Genomic DNA, 15,137 nt, shown 5'->3' with positions numbered 1-15,137 from the left:
TAGTAGATGAGTTTTATCAGTGGGCTTTGCCCACCTCTTCCTAACATCTGACCAGCTGGGCTATTAGTTTTAGAAGGCTGAGCTGAGACCTGGGTGGGCCAAGACATACTTCCACAGATTGTCTTCATCCCACTAGCCAAGGTGGTTGAGGACATCAATGACCTTCAAAGGGAATTAACAAGTCAAAGGAAATGGTGTCCTAAGTGTCACAAATGGATGGCTTAATCCTGATACCAGGGACAGGACATATTTGCTACATACAAAGGATTATATGTAACAAAAATATTGGATGTGGAGTGTGATTTAACAAACCCCATGGACTCATCATCACTTAGCCCAAGAAATGGAGCATCAGCAGTAACTTGCTTTTTACCTGTGTTCTTTTCCCCATCCACTCCTTTGCCTCCTCATGAGGCAATATTTTATTTAGTTTGGCTTGGATTGGATTTTTATATGCTTTGTCATGTATGTATTATACATTTAAACAATAAATATTGTTTAGATTTGCCTGGTTTTGAGCTCTGTAAAAATGGTATCATATGTAGTTTTCTGGAACTTGCTTTTTATTTTATTATTGTTATTTTTAGGGACAGGGTCTTGCTGTATCACCCAGGCTGGAACATAGTGACAGGATCATGGCTCACTGCAGCCTTGACCTCCCAGGCTCAAGTGATCCTCTCGTTTCAGCCTCCTGAGTAGCTGGGACTACATGCATGTGCCACCACACTCCACTAATTTTTTAAATTTTTAGTAGAGACAAGGTCTTGCTATGTTGCCCAGGCTTGGAACTTGCTTTTAAACAACTCGTCATTATGTTTCTAACATTCACCCACGTTCCCGTGTGGGACTTTGTTCTTCCATTTTCACTGTTGTATTACATCCTACTGTGCTATTGTATCACAATTGATCTATTCTCTGTCAATTATGTGTGGATTTCTTCCCCAGTTTTTGGATACTCTGGCTACTGCCACTATGAATATTCTTATGCATGTCCTCTTGTACATGTCTTGTACATATGTGTAAGAGTTTCTCATAGATATACACCCAGGAGTACAATTGCTGGCTGTAGGGTTTGTTCAGCTTTGGGAGTAAATGCCAAATTGTTTTCCAAAATGGTTGTAGCAGTTATACATTACTGGTGAGAGGGTAAAGAATTTTTGTTGAAATACATGCCCTTCAACTTTTCACACTTAAAAATTTTTGCCACTCTGTTGGGTGTGAAATGATACCTCATTATGGTCTGAATTTGTATTTTCCTGGTTACTAAGTAGGTTGAGCTTCTTTTCATATGTGCATTGACTGTGCTGCTTTTGTAAAATGACCATTTTGGTGGGGGCTGTATTGTTCTATAGGGTTAACTTTTTCTTCTTGATATGTAAGCTTTCTTTTATATTTTATATATTATATACTAACTCTTTGTTAGATTATTTGTCTTCATTCCTTATGGGTTTTTTTTTTTTTTTTTTGAGACAGAGTTTCGCTCTTGTTGCCCAGGCTGGAGTGCAATGGTGCGGTCTCGGCTCACTGCAACCTGCGCCTCCCGGGTTCATGTGATTCTCCTGCCTCAGCCTCCCGAGTAGTTGGGATTACAGGCATGCGCCACCACGCCCGGCAATTTTGTATTTTTAGTAGACACAGGGTTTCTCCATGTTGGTCAGGCTGGTCTCAAACTCCCGACCTCAGGTGATCTGCCCACCTCGGCCTCCCAAAGTGCTGGGATTACAGGCATGAGCCACCGCGCCTGGCCTCTCAATTTTTTAAGGTCGTTAATATTTTTCAATAAAGTTAAAAAGTTTTCTGTATTAGGATTTGGCACATCTTTTGTTATATTTAGTCTAAAATAATCTGTAGTATTTATTGTTATTATAAATGGTGTCTCTTGAAAGTTATATTTTCTATTTGTTTCTAATGTATAGACGCGAAATTGATTTTTTTTTTTTAGACAGAGTCTCACTCTGTCACCTAGGCTGGAGTGTAGTGGTGTGATCTCGGCTTACTGCAACCTCTGCTTACCGGGTTCAAACGATTCTTGTGCCTCAGCCTTCCGAGTAGCTGGGACTACAGGCACGAGCCACCATGTCTGGCTATTTTTTTGTATTTTAGCAGAGATGGGGTTTCACCATGTTGGCCAGGCTGGTCTTGAACTCCTGAGCTCAGGTAATCCACCCACTTCGGCTTCCCAGAATGCTAGAATTACAGGCGTGAGCCACCATGCCTGGTCGCCATTGATTTTTGTATAGTATATTGATCTTAAAACCAGGCATCTTTCTAGACTCTTTTATAACTTCTAATAATTTGTTTGTAGGCTTTTTTTGGGGTTTTCTGGGCAGATAATAATAACCTGTTAATAACAACAGCTGGCCCGGGGTGGTGGCTTACACCTGTAAAAAAATAAAAATTAACTCAGTGTGGTGGCGTGTGCCTGTACTCCCAGCCATTTGGGAGGCTGAGGTGAGAGAATCACATGAGCCTAGGAGTTCAAGGCTACAGTGAGCTATGATCATGCCAGTGCATTCCAGCATGGGTGACAGAGCAAGGCCCTGTTTCTAAAAATAATAATAAAAAAATACTGGCCAGGCGCGGTGGCTCACGCCTGTAATCCCAGCACTTTGGGAGGCTGAGGTGAGAGAATCACATGAGCCTAGGAGTTCAAGGCTACAGTGAGCTATGATCATGCCAGTGCATTCCAGCATGGGTGACAGAGCAAGGCCCTGTTTCTAAAAATAATAATAAAAAAATACTGGCCAGGCGCGGTGGCTCACGCCTGTAATCCCAGCACTTTGGGAGGCCAAGGCGGGTGGATCACAAGGTCAGGAGATTGAGACCATCCTGGCTAACACGGTGAAACCCCGTCTCTACTAAAAATACAAAAAAATTAGCTGGGGGTGGTGGCAGATGCCTGTAGTCCCAGCTACTCCAGAGGCTGAGGCAGGAGAATGGCGTGAACCTGGGAGGTGGAGCTTACAGTGAGCAGAGATCGCGCCACTGCACTTTAGCCTGGGCAACAGAGTGAGACTCCGTCTCAAAAAAAAAAAAAATACTGACAGCTGATCTGTGTTGGCTAGGCCATCCCAGTACAATATTGACAATGCTGGGCATCCTTGGATTATTCTTTTTTAAAAAATATATTTTGTACAGCTGGTATCTTGTTATGTTGCCCAGGCTGGTCTTGAACTCTTGTCCTCAAGTGATTCTCCTGCCTTGGCCTCCCAAAGTACTGAGATTACAGGTGCCTGCCCTGCCCCTTGGATTCTTCTTTTTTTTTTTTGAGACAATCTCTCTGTTGCCCAGGCTGGAGTGCAATGGTGTGATCTCAGCTCGCTGCAACCTCTGCCTTCTGGGTTCAAGCAATTCCCATGCCCCAGCCTCCTGAGTACCTGGGACTATAGGCACCTGCCACCACACCTGGCTAATTTCTGTTTATTTGTTTATTTTTTTTAATTTGAGATGGAGTCTCACTCAGTCACTCAGGCTGGAGCACAGTGGCACATTCTTGGCTCACTGCAGCCTCTGCCTTCTGGGTTCTAGCAATTCTTGTGTCTCAGCCTCCCGAGTAGCTGGGACTACAGGTGTGTGCCACTATGCCTGGCTGATTTTTGTGTTTTTAGTAGAGATGGGGTTTCACCATGTTGGCCAGGCCGATCTTGAACTCCTGACCTCAAGTGATCCACCCACCTTGGCCTCCCAAAGTGCTGGGATTACAGGCGTGAGCCATCACATCCAGCCTTAACTTTTGTATTTTTAGTAGAGATGAGGTTTCGCCATGTTGGCCAGGCATGTCTTGAACTTCTGACCTTAAGTGATCTGCTCACCTCAGCCTCCCAAAGTGTTGGGATTACAGGCATGAACCATTGTGCTTGGCCCTCTTGGATTATCCTTGATTTTCAGTGGAATGCTCCCATTTTCCTATTAACAATGATTTTTTTTGGTTGCTGTTTTTTTGCTTTCTTTTTTGGGGGTTGGGGGGATAGATGTGCTTTAGCAGAGTAAGGAAGTTCTCTTCTATCCTAGTGTAATATTTTTAAGAAATGGATGGCAAATGTTATTAGTTTTTTTTGGATTTTTTTTGTAGAGACAGGGTCTTGCTATGTTGCCCAGGCTGGTTTCAAACTTTTGGCCTCAAGCAATCTTGCTGCCTCAGCCTCCCCAAATACTGGAATTACAGGCATTAGCCCCCACACCCAGCTCAGGAAATATTATTACATGATTTTTCTGCATCTATTGAGATAGTCATGAGTTTTCCCTTTATTCTCTTAATATGGCAAGTAATATATACTTTAAAATACTTTAAAAATTGATACATTACTTATATATAGAAAAGTGCATAGATTATAAATGTATTGTTTGATGCCTTTTCAAAAATTGAACACACCCATGTAAATAGTAGCTAGATAAGGAAACAAAACCTTCCTAGCACACTAGAAGCTCCCTCATGCCCCCTTCCACTTATAGATTTTTTTTTAAAAAAAGACATTTATTCAGCATCACGATCAGACTATTACATTTAGCGATCAACAGCATCAACGCAAAAAAAAAATCTACATTAAAACTCTTTGTTGGAATGCTTTACATTTTCCACAGAACAGAGACTAAAATAACCTGTTATACAATTAGTTGCAAATACAGTCCTCGAGTTTTTTGCCCATACACATGAGTATTTGTCTAAAACATGTCTTCTTTTTAGCAGCTAGGCCCTGCCACCACTGTGCGTGGCTGAGTTCACAAATCTGTTGTAACCTGTAGCTTCCCTGTCACTTCTCTGGCTCTCCTCTCCTGCTAAGCTTTGTTTCCTAATTAAAATTTTCTGCCACTGCCATAGCTACTGCTGCTACTGGAACCGCCATAGCCACCTTGGTTTCGTGGTTTGGCAAATATTGGCCTCCACCACTATAGGGGCCAGAGCTTCTGCCTCCAAAGTTTCCTCTCTTCATGGGTCCAAAATTTGAAGACTGATTGTTGTAATTGCCAAAATCATTGTAGCTTCCACTACGTCCAAAGTTGCTTCCATCATTACCAAATCCATTATAGCCATCCCCACTGCCACCATATCCACCAACAACACGGCTGCCACCAAAGCCACCATGACCACTGAAGTTTCCTCCATGACCAAAGTTGTCATTCCCACCAAAACCACCTCCATGACCACCACCAAAATTTCCAGAACTGCTTTGATCTCTTTGGCTGGATGAAGCACTAGGTATCTCTTGCTTTGATAGGGCTTCCCTAATTTCACAGTTGTGGCCATTCACTGTATGGTATTTCTGAATGATAATCTTACCCACGGAGTCATGGTCATCAAAGGTTAGAAAGGCAAAGCCCCTTTTCTTGCCACTGCTTCAGTCAGTCATGATTTCAGTCACTTCAATTTTTCTATACTGTTCAAAATAATCTCTTAGGTGATGTTCTTCAGTGTCTTCTTTTTTTTTTTTTTTTAGACAGAGTCTCAGTCTGTCGTCCAGGCTGGAGTGCAATGGCGCAACCTTGGCTCACCACAACCTCCGCCTCCAGGGATCAAGCGATTTTCCTGCCTCAGCCTCCCGAGTAGTTGGGATTACAGGCATGCGCCACCACGCCCAGCTAATTTTGTATTTTTAGTAGAGAGGGGTTTCTCATGTTGGTCAGGCTGGTCTTGAACTCCCGACCTCAGGTTATCTGCCCTCCTCGGCCTCCCAAAGTGCTGGGATTATAGGCATGAGTCACCGCACCTGGCCTTCAGTGTCTTCTTTAATGCCACCAACAAATATCTTTTTCACAGTTAACTGGGCACCTGGTCTTTGAGAATCTTCCCTTGAGACAGCTCTCTTTGGTTCCACAACTCTCCTATCCACCTTGTGTGGCCTAGCATTCATGGCGCATCTGCCTCCTTCACAGTGGCATATGTGACAAGCCCAAAGCTCCTGGAGCGCTTGGTGTTTGGATCTCTCATTACCACACAGTCCATGAGCATTCTCCATTGCTCAAAATGGCTTCTCAGGCTCTTATCAGTTGTTTCAAAGCTCAGCCCTCCAATGAAGAGCTTCCTCAGCTGTTCAGGCTCTTCAGGACACTCTGACTTAGACATGACGGCAGGGAGAACCGAGACTCTAACGATGCTTCTTTGGCGGCGTCCATGGGCAGAAAAGCCCACTTATAGATTTATAATGTTAAATCACCTTTTTGCTTTTCCTGGAACAAACAAAACCTAGTCATAGTGTTTCATTTTTTAATATACTGTTGATTTGATTTCCTAATGCCTTGTTTAGGTTTTTATGCATCTCTGTTCATGAATGTGATTGGCCTGATAATTTCCTCTTTTGTACTTTTTTTTTGGTTCTGGTTTCAATGTCAAGTTTATACTAACCTAATAGAATGAGTTGGGGAAATACTCCTTCCTTTTCTTCCCTGTGGAAGAGTTTGTATAAGATTGAGATGATCCATCATGAAAATTCTGTAGAAATCACTGATAAAACTTCTGGGCTGCACGAAGTCAAGGCTATAGTGAGACGTGATCGTACCACTGCACTCCAGCCTGGACAACAGAGTGAGACCCTGTCTCAAAAACACAAAACCGAAACTAAAACCAAAAACTTTTGGGCTATTTTTTTTCTCTCTTCTGGGCTAGATATTTTTTTCCTCTCTTTTAAAAAACTTTTCATATAGAAAATTTCAAATTGTATACAAGGAGAGTTTGTACACAAACATATACACACAAACTCTAGTTTACTTTTTATTTTATTTTGTTTTTATTTTGAGATGGAGTCTCGCTCTGTCGCCCAGGCTGCAGTGCAGTGGTGCGATCTCGGCTCACTGCAAGCTCCGCCTCCCAGGTTCATGCCGTTCTCCTGCCTCAGCCTCCCAAGTGGCTGGGACTACAGGCGCCCGCCACCACGCCTGGCTAATTTTTTTTGTGTTTTTAGTAGAGGCGGGGTTTCACCATGTTAGCCAAGATGGTCTCCATCTCCTCACCTTGTGATCTACCCGCCTCGGCCTCCTAAAGTGCTGGGATTACAGGCCTGAGCCACTCCGCCTGTCCCACAAACTCTAGTTTATTATACTGAAGAGAAAGGTATAGTGAACTCCCATGTACCCATCAACAGTTTCAAAAATATCAACTCATGGGCTGGGTGTGATGGCTCACACCTGTAACTTTAGTACTTTGGGAGGCCCAGGCAGGCAGATCCCTTGAGGTCAGAAGTTTAAGACCAGCCTGGCCAATATGGTGAAACCGTATCTCTACTAAAAATACAATAAAAATTAGCCAGGCTTGGTGGCATGTACTTGTAGTTCCAGCTACTTAGGAGGCTGAGGCAGAAGAATCGCTTGAACCCAGAAGGCGGAGGTTGCAGTGAGCTGAGATTGTACCACTGCACTGCAGCCTGGGCAACAAGCGAGATTCCATCTCGAAAATATATATATATATACTCATGACAAATTTTATTATATCTATACTCATCTACTCTTTCACCCCCTGGGTTAAATATCAGAAATCATATAATTTTGTTTGTAAACACGTAAGACTCACCCTTGCAGTTTAAAAAAAAAATCCATATCCATGATGCCCTTCCCCCCAGTCTGCCAGGCTCCAAGTGTACAGAAAATTTCCCCCGACTCATGGCTTCTATACTGAAAAAAGTGAGATGGAGATGGCAAATAGCCTCCCCACTATCTTGGGTTTCCTGATGGGAAACCTGACCTTTTCTCAATCCACAGAAAGCAGAGAGAGTGCTTGGAGGGAGAAATATCCCTGAGGATAGGCAGAGACAAGGGCGGGGGAGTCTGCACTACCATCTTCAGTTCTGGAAACTCTGCGCTGCAATTTGGCTAAATGAGACACCAAATATGAGTGGCTTTTCAGCAGCACTATGCTATAGCAGGTTCCTTCCACAGCTGCCCTGAGCACAAACTGCTTATCCAGCCTTCCCACACTACCAGGACCCTTTGGGACTTCTCTCATTTGGGATGGACAACGCTCTGATTTTTTTTTTTTTTGAGATGGAGTTTTGCTCTTGTTGCCCAGGCTGGAGTGCAATGGCACGATCTCAGATCACCACAATCTCCACCTCCCAGGTTCAAACGATTCTCCTGCCTCAGCTTCCCGAGTAGCTGGGATTACAGGCATGCGCCACCATGCCTGGCTAATTTTGTATTTTTAGCAGAGACGGGGTTTCTCCATGTTGGTCAGGCTGGTCACTAACTCCCGACCTCAGGTGATTCGCCTGCCTTGGCCTCCCAAAGTGCTGGGATTACAGGTGTGAGCCACCATGCCTGGCGTTTTTTTTGTTTTGTTTTGTTTTTGTTTTGAGACAGAGTCTTGTTATGTTCCCCAGGCTGGTCTTGAACTTCTGGGCTTAAGTGATCCTCCCACCTCAGCCTCCTGAGTAGGTGGGATTACAGGTGTGAGCCACCATGCCTGGCTCTGATTGTTTACTAGAACCAAGGCAAACCAGGGGTTAAGGTATCATTTACTGCCAGAAAAGAGGCAGCAACCTAGTAGGAAAAAAAATCAACAGATAAATTACAAAGAATCTCTAAGCAAATACATCTAATGAAAACCAAAACAAGCCATCCAGACAGGATTGGAATATATAATTATTTAATGCAAAGACATAGATGTAAATCCACAAGAAACAACAGCAAACGGAATCATGACTTCCCCAACTGGACAAAGTAGGGAATCAGTGACTGACCCTAAGGAGACTACAGTATGTGAGCTCTCTGACCAAGAATTCAAAAGAGCAGTTTTAAGGAAACTCAGTGATTTAACAAACATATTGAAATAAAACAAACAAACAAAAATCTCAGAACTGGCTGGGCATGGTGGCTTACACTGTAATCTCTGTACTTTTGGAGGTCAAGGCAGGTGGATTGCTTGAGCTCAGGAGTTCGAGACCAGCCTGGGCAACATGGCAAAACCCTGTCTCTACAAAAAACCAAAAAATTAACCAGGCATGGTGGTGTGTGCTTGTGGTCCCAGCTACTTGGGAGGCTCAGGCGGGAGGATCATTTGAGCCCAGGATGTCGAGGCTGCAGTGAGCCATGATCATGCCACTGTACTACAACCTAGGGAACAGAGTGAGACATTGTCTCAAAAACAAACAAACAAACAAACAAACAAAAAAACAAAAAAGAGATCTTGGAACTGAGAAATACATTTGCTGAACTGAAAAATTTATTAAAGTCTCTCAACAGCAGAATGGATCAAGCAGAGAAAAGAATCAGTGAGCTCAAACACAGGCTTTTTGAAAATACACAGAGGAGAAAAAAAGGAATGAACAAGAATGATGATCACCTACAAGATATAGAAAATTACCTCAAAAGACCAAATCTGGCCGGGTGTGGTGGCTCCTGCCTGTAATCCCAACTTTAGGAGGCTGAGGTGGGTGGATCACTTGAGGTCAGGAGCTTGAGATAAGCCTGGCCAACATAGTGAAACCCTGTCTCTACTAAAAATACAAAAAAATTTGTTGCAGTGAGCAGAGATCATGCTACTGCACTGCTGCCTGGTGACAGAGTGAGATTCTGTCTAAAAAAAAAAAAAAAAAAGAAAAAAAAGTAACAAAATGCCCCAAACCAAATCTAAAAATTATTGATGTTTAAGAGGGAGTTGGGAAAGAGCAAGAGGTAGAAAGCTTATTCAAAGAAATAAAACAGAAAACTTTCAAAACTAGAAAAAGATAAGTATTTAGGTACAACAAGGTCAGAGAACACCAAACAGATTTGACCCAAATATGACTACCCTACGGCATATAATAAACTTGCAAAGGTCAAGGACGAAGAGAGAATCCTAAAAGCAGCAGGAGAAAATAAGCAAATAATATACAAAGGAGTTCCAATTTGGCAACAGACTTTTTTTTTTTTTTTTGACAGAATATCACTCTGTCACTCAGGCTGGAGTCCAGTGGTACAATCTCGGCTCACTGCAACCTCCGCCTCCTGGGTTCAAACGATTCTCCTGTTTCAGCCTCCCGAGTAGCTGGGATTACAGGTGTGCACAACCACGCCCAGCTAATTTTTGTATTTTTGGTAGAGACAGGGTTTTTCCATGTTGGCCAGGCTAGTCTCGAACTCCTGACGTCAGGTGATCCACCCGCCTCGGCCTCCCAAAGTGCTGGGATTACAGGCATGAGCCAACACACTCGGCCAAGCAACAGACTTCTTAGTGGAAATCATACAGGCCAGGTAGGGGTGGGATGGCATATTCAAAGTGCTGAAGGTAAAAACCCCTGCTCTCCAAGAACACTGTATCCAGCAAAGCCACCCTACAAATACGAAGGAGAGAGAAAGTTTCTTCCAGACAAACAACAGCTGAGAAAATTCACCACCAGCAGACTCATCTTACAAGAAATGCTAAAGCGGTTCTTCAATTGGAAAGAAAAAACACTAACATGTAAAAAGAAAACAAAGGTGTAAAAATCACTGATAAAATTAAGTACATGAATATGTACTCTAAACTATCACTGTGGTGTAAAATCCACTAATAACTCTAGTATGAAGCCCAAAAGACAAAAATATCAAGAACGTAATAGCTACAGCAACCTGTTAAGAGATAGGCGATATAAAAATATGTAAATTGAGACAACATAAAGTCAAAATGTAGGGGGTGGGGGAAGGGAGTTAAAGTCTAGAGTTTTTTTTTCCTGCTTTCTTCATTTCTGTTCTTTATGATCTAAGATAAGTTGTCATCTCCTTAAGTTAATTTGTTATAATCCATAAGATGTTTTTTGTAAAGCTCAAGGTAATCATAATGCCAAAACCTATAATATATTCACTTAAAGATAAATGAATTAAAACATACTACCAGAGAAAATCACTTAACTACAAAGGAAGACAATAGGAAAGAAAGAAAAAGAAGAGGGAGTTGCAAAACAACCAGAAAACAAGCAACAAAACTGCAGTACTAATTAATAATCATGTGAATGTTAATGGATGCAATTCTCCATTTAAAAGACACAGAATGGGCTGGGAGCGGTGTCTCACGCCTGTAATCCCAGCACTTTGAGAGGCCGAGGCGGGCAGATCATGAGGTCAGGAGATCGAGACCATCCTGGCTAACACGGTGAGACCCCGTCTCTACTAAAAATACAAAAAATTAGCCGGCAAGGTGGCGGGTGCCTGTAGTCCCAGCTACTTGGGAGGCTGAGGCAGGAGAATGGCGTGAACCTAGGAGGCGGAGCTTGCAGGGAGCTGAGATCGCGCCACTGTACTCTAGCCTGGGCAACAAAGCGAGACCCTGTCTCAAAAAAAAAAAAAAAAAGAGTGGCTAAAGGGATAAAGAAACAAGACCCAACTACATACTGCCTACAACAAGCCCACTTCACCTATAAAGACACACGTAGACTGAAAGTGAAGGGATGGAAAAAAAATTCCATGCAAGTGGAAACCAAAAAAGTGTAGGAGTAGCAATACTTATTTTTATTTTTTAAACATTGTATTTTATTTTTAATTGACAAATAACAATTGTACATAGTCATGGGGTACATAGTGATGTTTTGATACACACAATTTATAGTGATTGGATCAGGGCAACCAGCATACCTATCATCTCAAGCATTTATCATTTCTTTGTGTTGGGAATGTTCAACATCCTCCTAGCCACTTGAAACTATACAATATATTATTGTTAAATATAGTCATCCTACAGTGGTATAGAGCACTAGAACTTATCCTATTATCCAGCTATAATTCTGTATCCTTTAACAAATTGCTTTCCATTCCTCCCTTCCCATCCTCTAGTATTCTCTGTTCTACTTTTTACTTCTATGAGATCAACTTTTTTTAAAGCTTCTACGTATGAATGAGAACATGTGGGGTTTTACCTTCTGTTCATGGCTTATTTTACTTAATGTCCTCCAGTTCCACCATGTTGCTCCAAAAGACAGGATTTTATTCTTTTTTTTTAAGGCTGAATGTATTCCATGGTTTATGTATATACCACATTTTCTTTATCCATTTATCTGTTGTTGGAAACCTAGGTTGATTTTTTATCTTAGCTATTGTGAATAGTGCTGCAATAAACATGAAGGTGTAGATGTCTCTTCAGTATAATTTCCTTTCCTTTGGATAAATGCCCAGTAGTGGGATTGCTAGATCATAAGAAACTGTACTTATATCAGATAAAATAGACTACAAGCCAAAGACTATCAAAAGAGAGAAAGAAGGTCACTATATAACGCTAAAGGAGTCAATGTAGTGAGAGGATATAAAAATTATAAATATTTATGTACTCAACACTGGAGCACCAAAGTGTATAAAACAAACATTAATAGATCTAAAGGGAGAGATAGACTGCAATACAATAATAGCCGGGGACTTCAACACCCCACTGTCAATAATGGACAGATCACCCAGACGGAAAATCAACGAAGAAACATTGGAGTTAAACTACACTTTAGACCAAACAGGCCTGATATTTACAGAACATTTCACCCAACTGCTGCAGAATAGATATTCTTTCCATCAGCACATGGAACATTCTCCAGAGTAGACTCTATCTTAGGCCACAAACCAAGTCTCAATAAATTCAAAAAAGTAGGAATCTTATTAAGTATCTTTTCTTTTTTTAAAAGAGATTGGGTCTTACTCTGTTGCCCAGGATGGAGTGCAGTGGTGAGATCATAGTTCACTGCAGCCTCCAACTCCTGGGCTCAAATGATCCCCCTCGCTCAGCCCCCCAGATAGCTGGGATTACAGGAGTGCCCCACAATGCCCAGCTAATTTTTTTTTTTACTTTTGTGGAGATGGAATCTCACTATGTTGTTCAGGCTGGTCTTGAACTCCTGGCCTCAAGTGATCTTCCCATCTTGGCTTCCCAAAGTGTTGAGATTATAGGCGTGAGCCACCAGGCCTGGCGTAAGTATATTTTTTTTACCACAGGGGTATAAAACTAGAAATTAATAATGGGAGAAATCCCAGAAAACACACCAGCACATGGAAATTAAACAACATACTACTGAGCCACCAAAGGGTAAATGAAGAAATTAATAAGGAAATAAAAAAATTTCTCCAGCCTCAGCCTCCTAGGTAGCTGGGATTATAGGTGCACACCACCACACCCAGCACATTTTTGTGTTTTTAGTAGAAATGGGGTTTCACCATGTTGGCCAGGCTGGTCTCGAACTCCTGACATCAGGTAATCCACCTGCTTCGGCCTCCCAGAATATTGGGAGCATTTTTCTTTTTTCTTTTTTTTTGAGACAGAGTCTTGCTGTGCTGCCCAGGGTGGAGTACAGTGGCGCCATCTTGGCTCACTACAAACTCGGCCTCCCATGTTCAAACAATTCTCTTGCCTCACCCTCCTGAGTAGCTGGGATTACAGGCATGCACCACCGTGCCTGGCTAATTTTTGTATTGTAGTACAGATGGGATTGGCCAGGTTGGTCAGTGTAGTTTAACTCCTGGCCTCAGGTGATCCACTCACTGTGGCCTCCCAAAGTGCTGAAATTACAGGCGCGAGCCACTGCGAATGGCCTATATTTCTACTTCTGTGAAGAATGCCATTGAAATATTGCTAGAGACTGAGTTGAATTTGTAGTTCATCATGGTTAGTATGGACATTTTAACGATATTAATTCTTCCAGTCCATGAACACAGTACATTTTTTATTTTTTCAGAGACGGGGGTCTCACTATATTGAGCAGGTTGGTCTCAAACTCCTGGACTCAAGTGATCCTCTCACTTCATTCTCCTGAATAACTGAGACTATACTCATGTAGCACTATGCCCGACACTTTTTTTTTTTTTTTTTGAGACGGAGTCTTGCTCTGTCTCTCAGGCTGGAGTGCAATGGCCCGATCTCGGCTCACTGCAAGCTCCACCTCCCGGGTTCACGCCATTCTCCTGCCTCAGCCTCCCGAGTAGCTGGGACTACAGGCGCCCCCCACCACGCCCGGCTAATTTTTTGTATTTTTAGTAGAGACGGGGTTTCACCGTGTTATCCAGGATGGTCTCGATTTCCTGACCTCGTGATCCGTCCGCCTCGGCCTCCCGGAGTGCTGGGATTACAGGCATGAGCCACCGCGCCCGGCACATTTTTCATTTCATATTGTACTTCTCAGCTTCAAGGTTTCTGTTTGTTTCTTATTATTTTACTTTTGCTGTTAAATTTCTCTGACAGATGTCTGAATTGTTTCTCTATGTTTTCTTTAAGTTCTCTGAGTTTTCTTAAAACAGCCGTTTTGAATTCTTTGCCTGCCAGACCATTCATTTGCATGTTTTTAGGATAATTCATTGGCATTTTGTTTTGTCTATTTGACGAGGCACGTTCCTAGGCTATTCTTATTCCTAGATCTGCGTCTCTATCTATGCATTGGTGAATTAGGTGTTTATTACGGTCTTTACAGCCTGAGTTTGTTTGTGACCATTCTATTTCAGTGGGCTTATTTAGAAATTGTGAGTGGACTGACTGTTGTCTTCCATTTCAACACTAGGGGGTACCCTAAGCCCAGGTTAGAGGCGAGTCTGGCACTATCTTCACTGCTGATGAAATGTCGGACCTGGATGGGGCAGGTGGGAGAGCCACAGAGGGCACCTGGGCCCTGTGGAGAACCAGCCAGGCCCTCAAGGCCAGAGGATCTGTGGACCATGCTTCCTGCAGCATGGTTTCTGTAAACAGTGTCTTTGGTGCAGCATCTCCTCTGGCAGGGATGGAGAGCCACTGCCAAGTTCCTTGCAGTGGCTGCCCAACCCCACCCCTTCTTTTTGTCTTTAGCTGGCCTTAGGTACTTGCAGTGTTCTCTATGGGCCAATACAGGAGTGAGTCTTTTGTGGAGGGGCCTGGAATGATGGGGAATCTGTATGTCCACCCCTAGCTCACTTTTTCCAGTGTAAAAATCATGGGTCCAGGGGGAGTTTCCACATGTGGTGCCATAATGGCTTGAGGGGAGGCATGTTGCAAGCACAGAGAACTGATCCCTTTACCTTCCAACCGTGGTTTTGCTTGTCTTTGTGGTCCAAGGGCGCTTCCCAACTTCACTCGTGTGTTCGAGTTTTGTTTTTTGTTTTTGGCTCTTGTGAAAGTAATTTTGTGTGTGGACAGTTGCTCAACTGGATGTTTCTGCTGGGAGATAATGGCTGGAGAGACTTACTCTGCTGTCTTTCTCATCTTCTGTCATTTAACATCATTCCTTAAAAATTTTTTTGTTTTTGAGATAGGGGTTGCT

General features: G+C 42.7%; 1 pseudogene; it reads right to left on the bottom strand.

Moving 5' to 3' along the window:
• Positions 1-4,716: 4,716 nt before the first annotated feature.
• LOC101134475 (heterogeneous nuclear ribonucleoprotein A1-like) lies at positions 4,717-6,061 on the bottom strand (annotated as a pseudogene).
• Between the last annotated feature and the right edge of the window lie 9,076 nt (positions 6,062-15,137).

This window comes from Gorilla gorilla, chromosome 20 (assembly GCF_029281585.2).
Source record: "Gorilla gorilla gorilla isolate KB3781 chromosome 20, NHGRI_mGorGor1-v2.1_pri, whole genome shotgun sequence".
Classification (NCBI taxonomy): Eukaryota; Metazoa; Chordata; class Mammalia; order Primates; family Hominidae; genus Gorilla; species Gorilla gorilla.
This window is presented reverse-complemented; position numbering and strand designations above follow the sequence as displayed.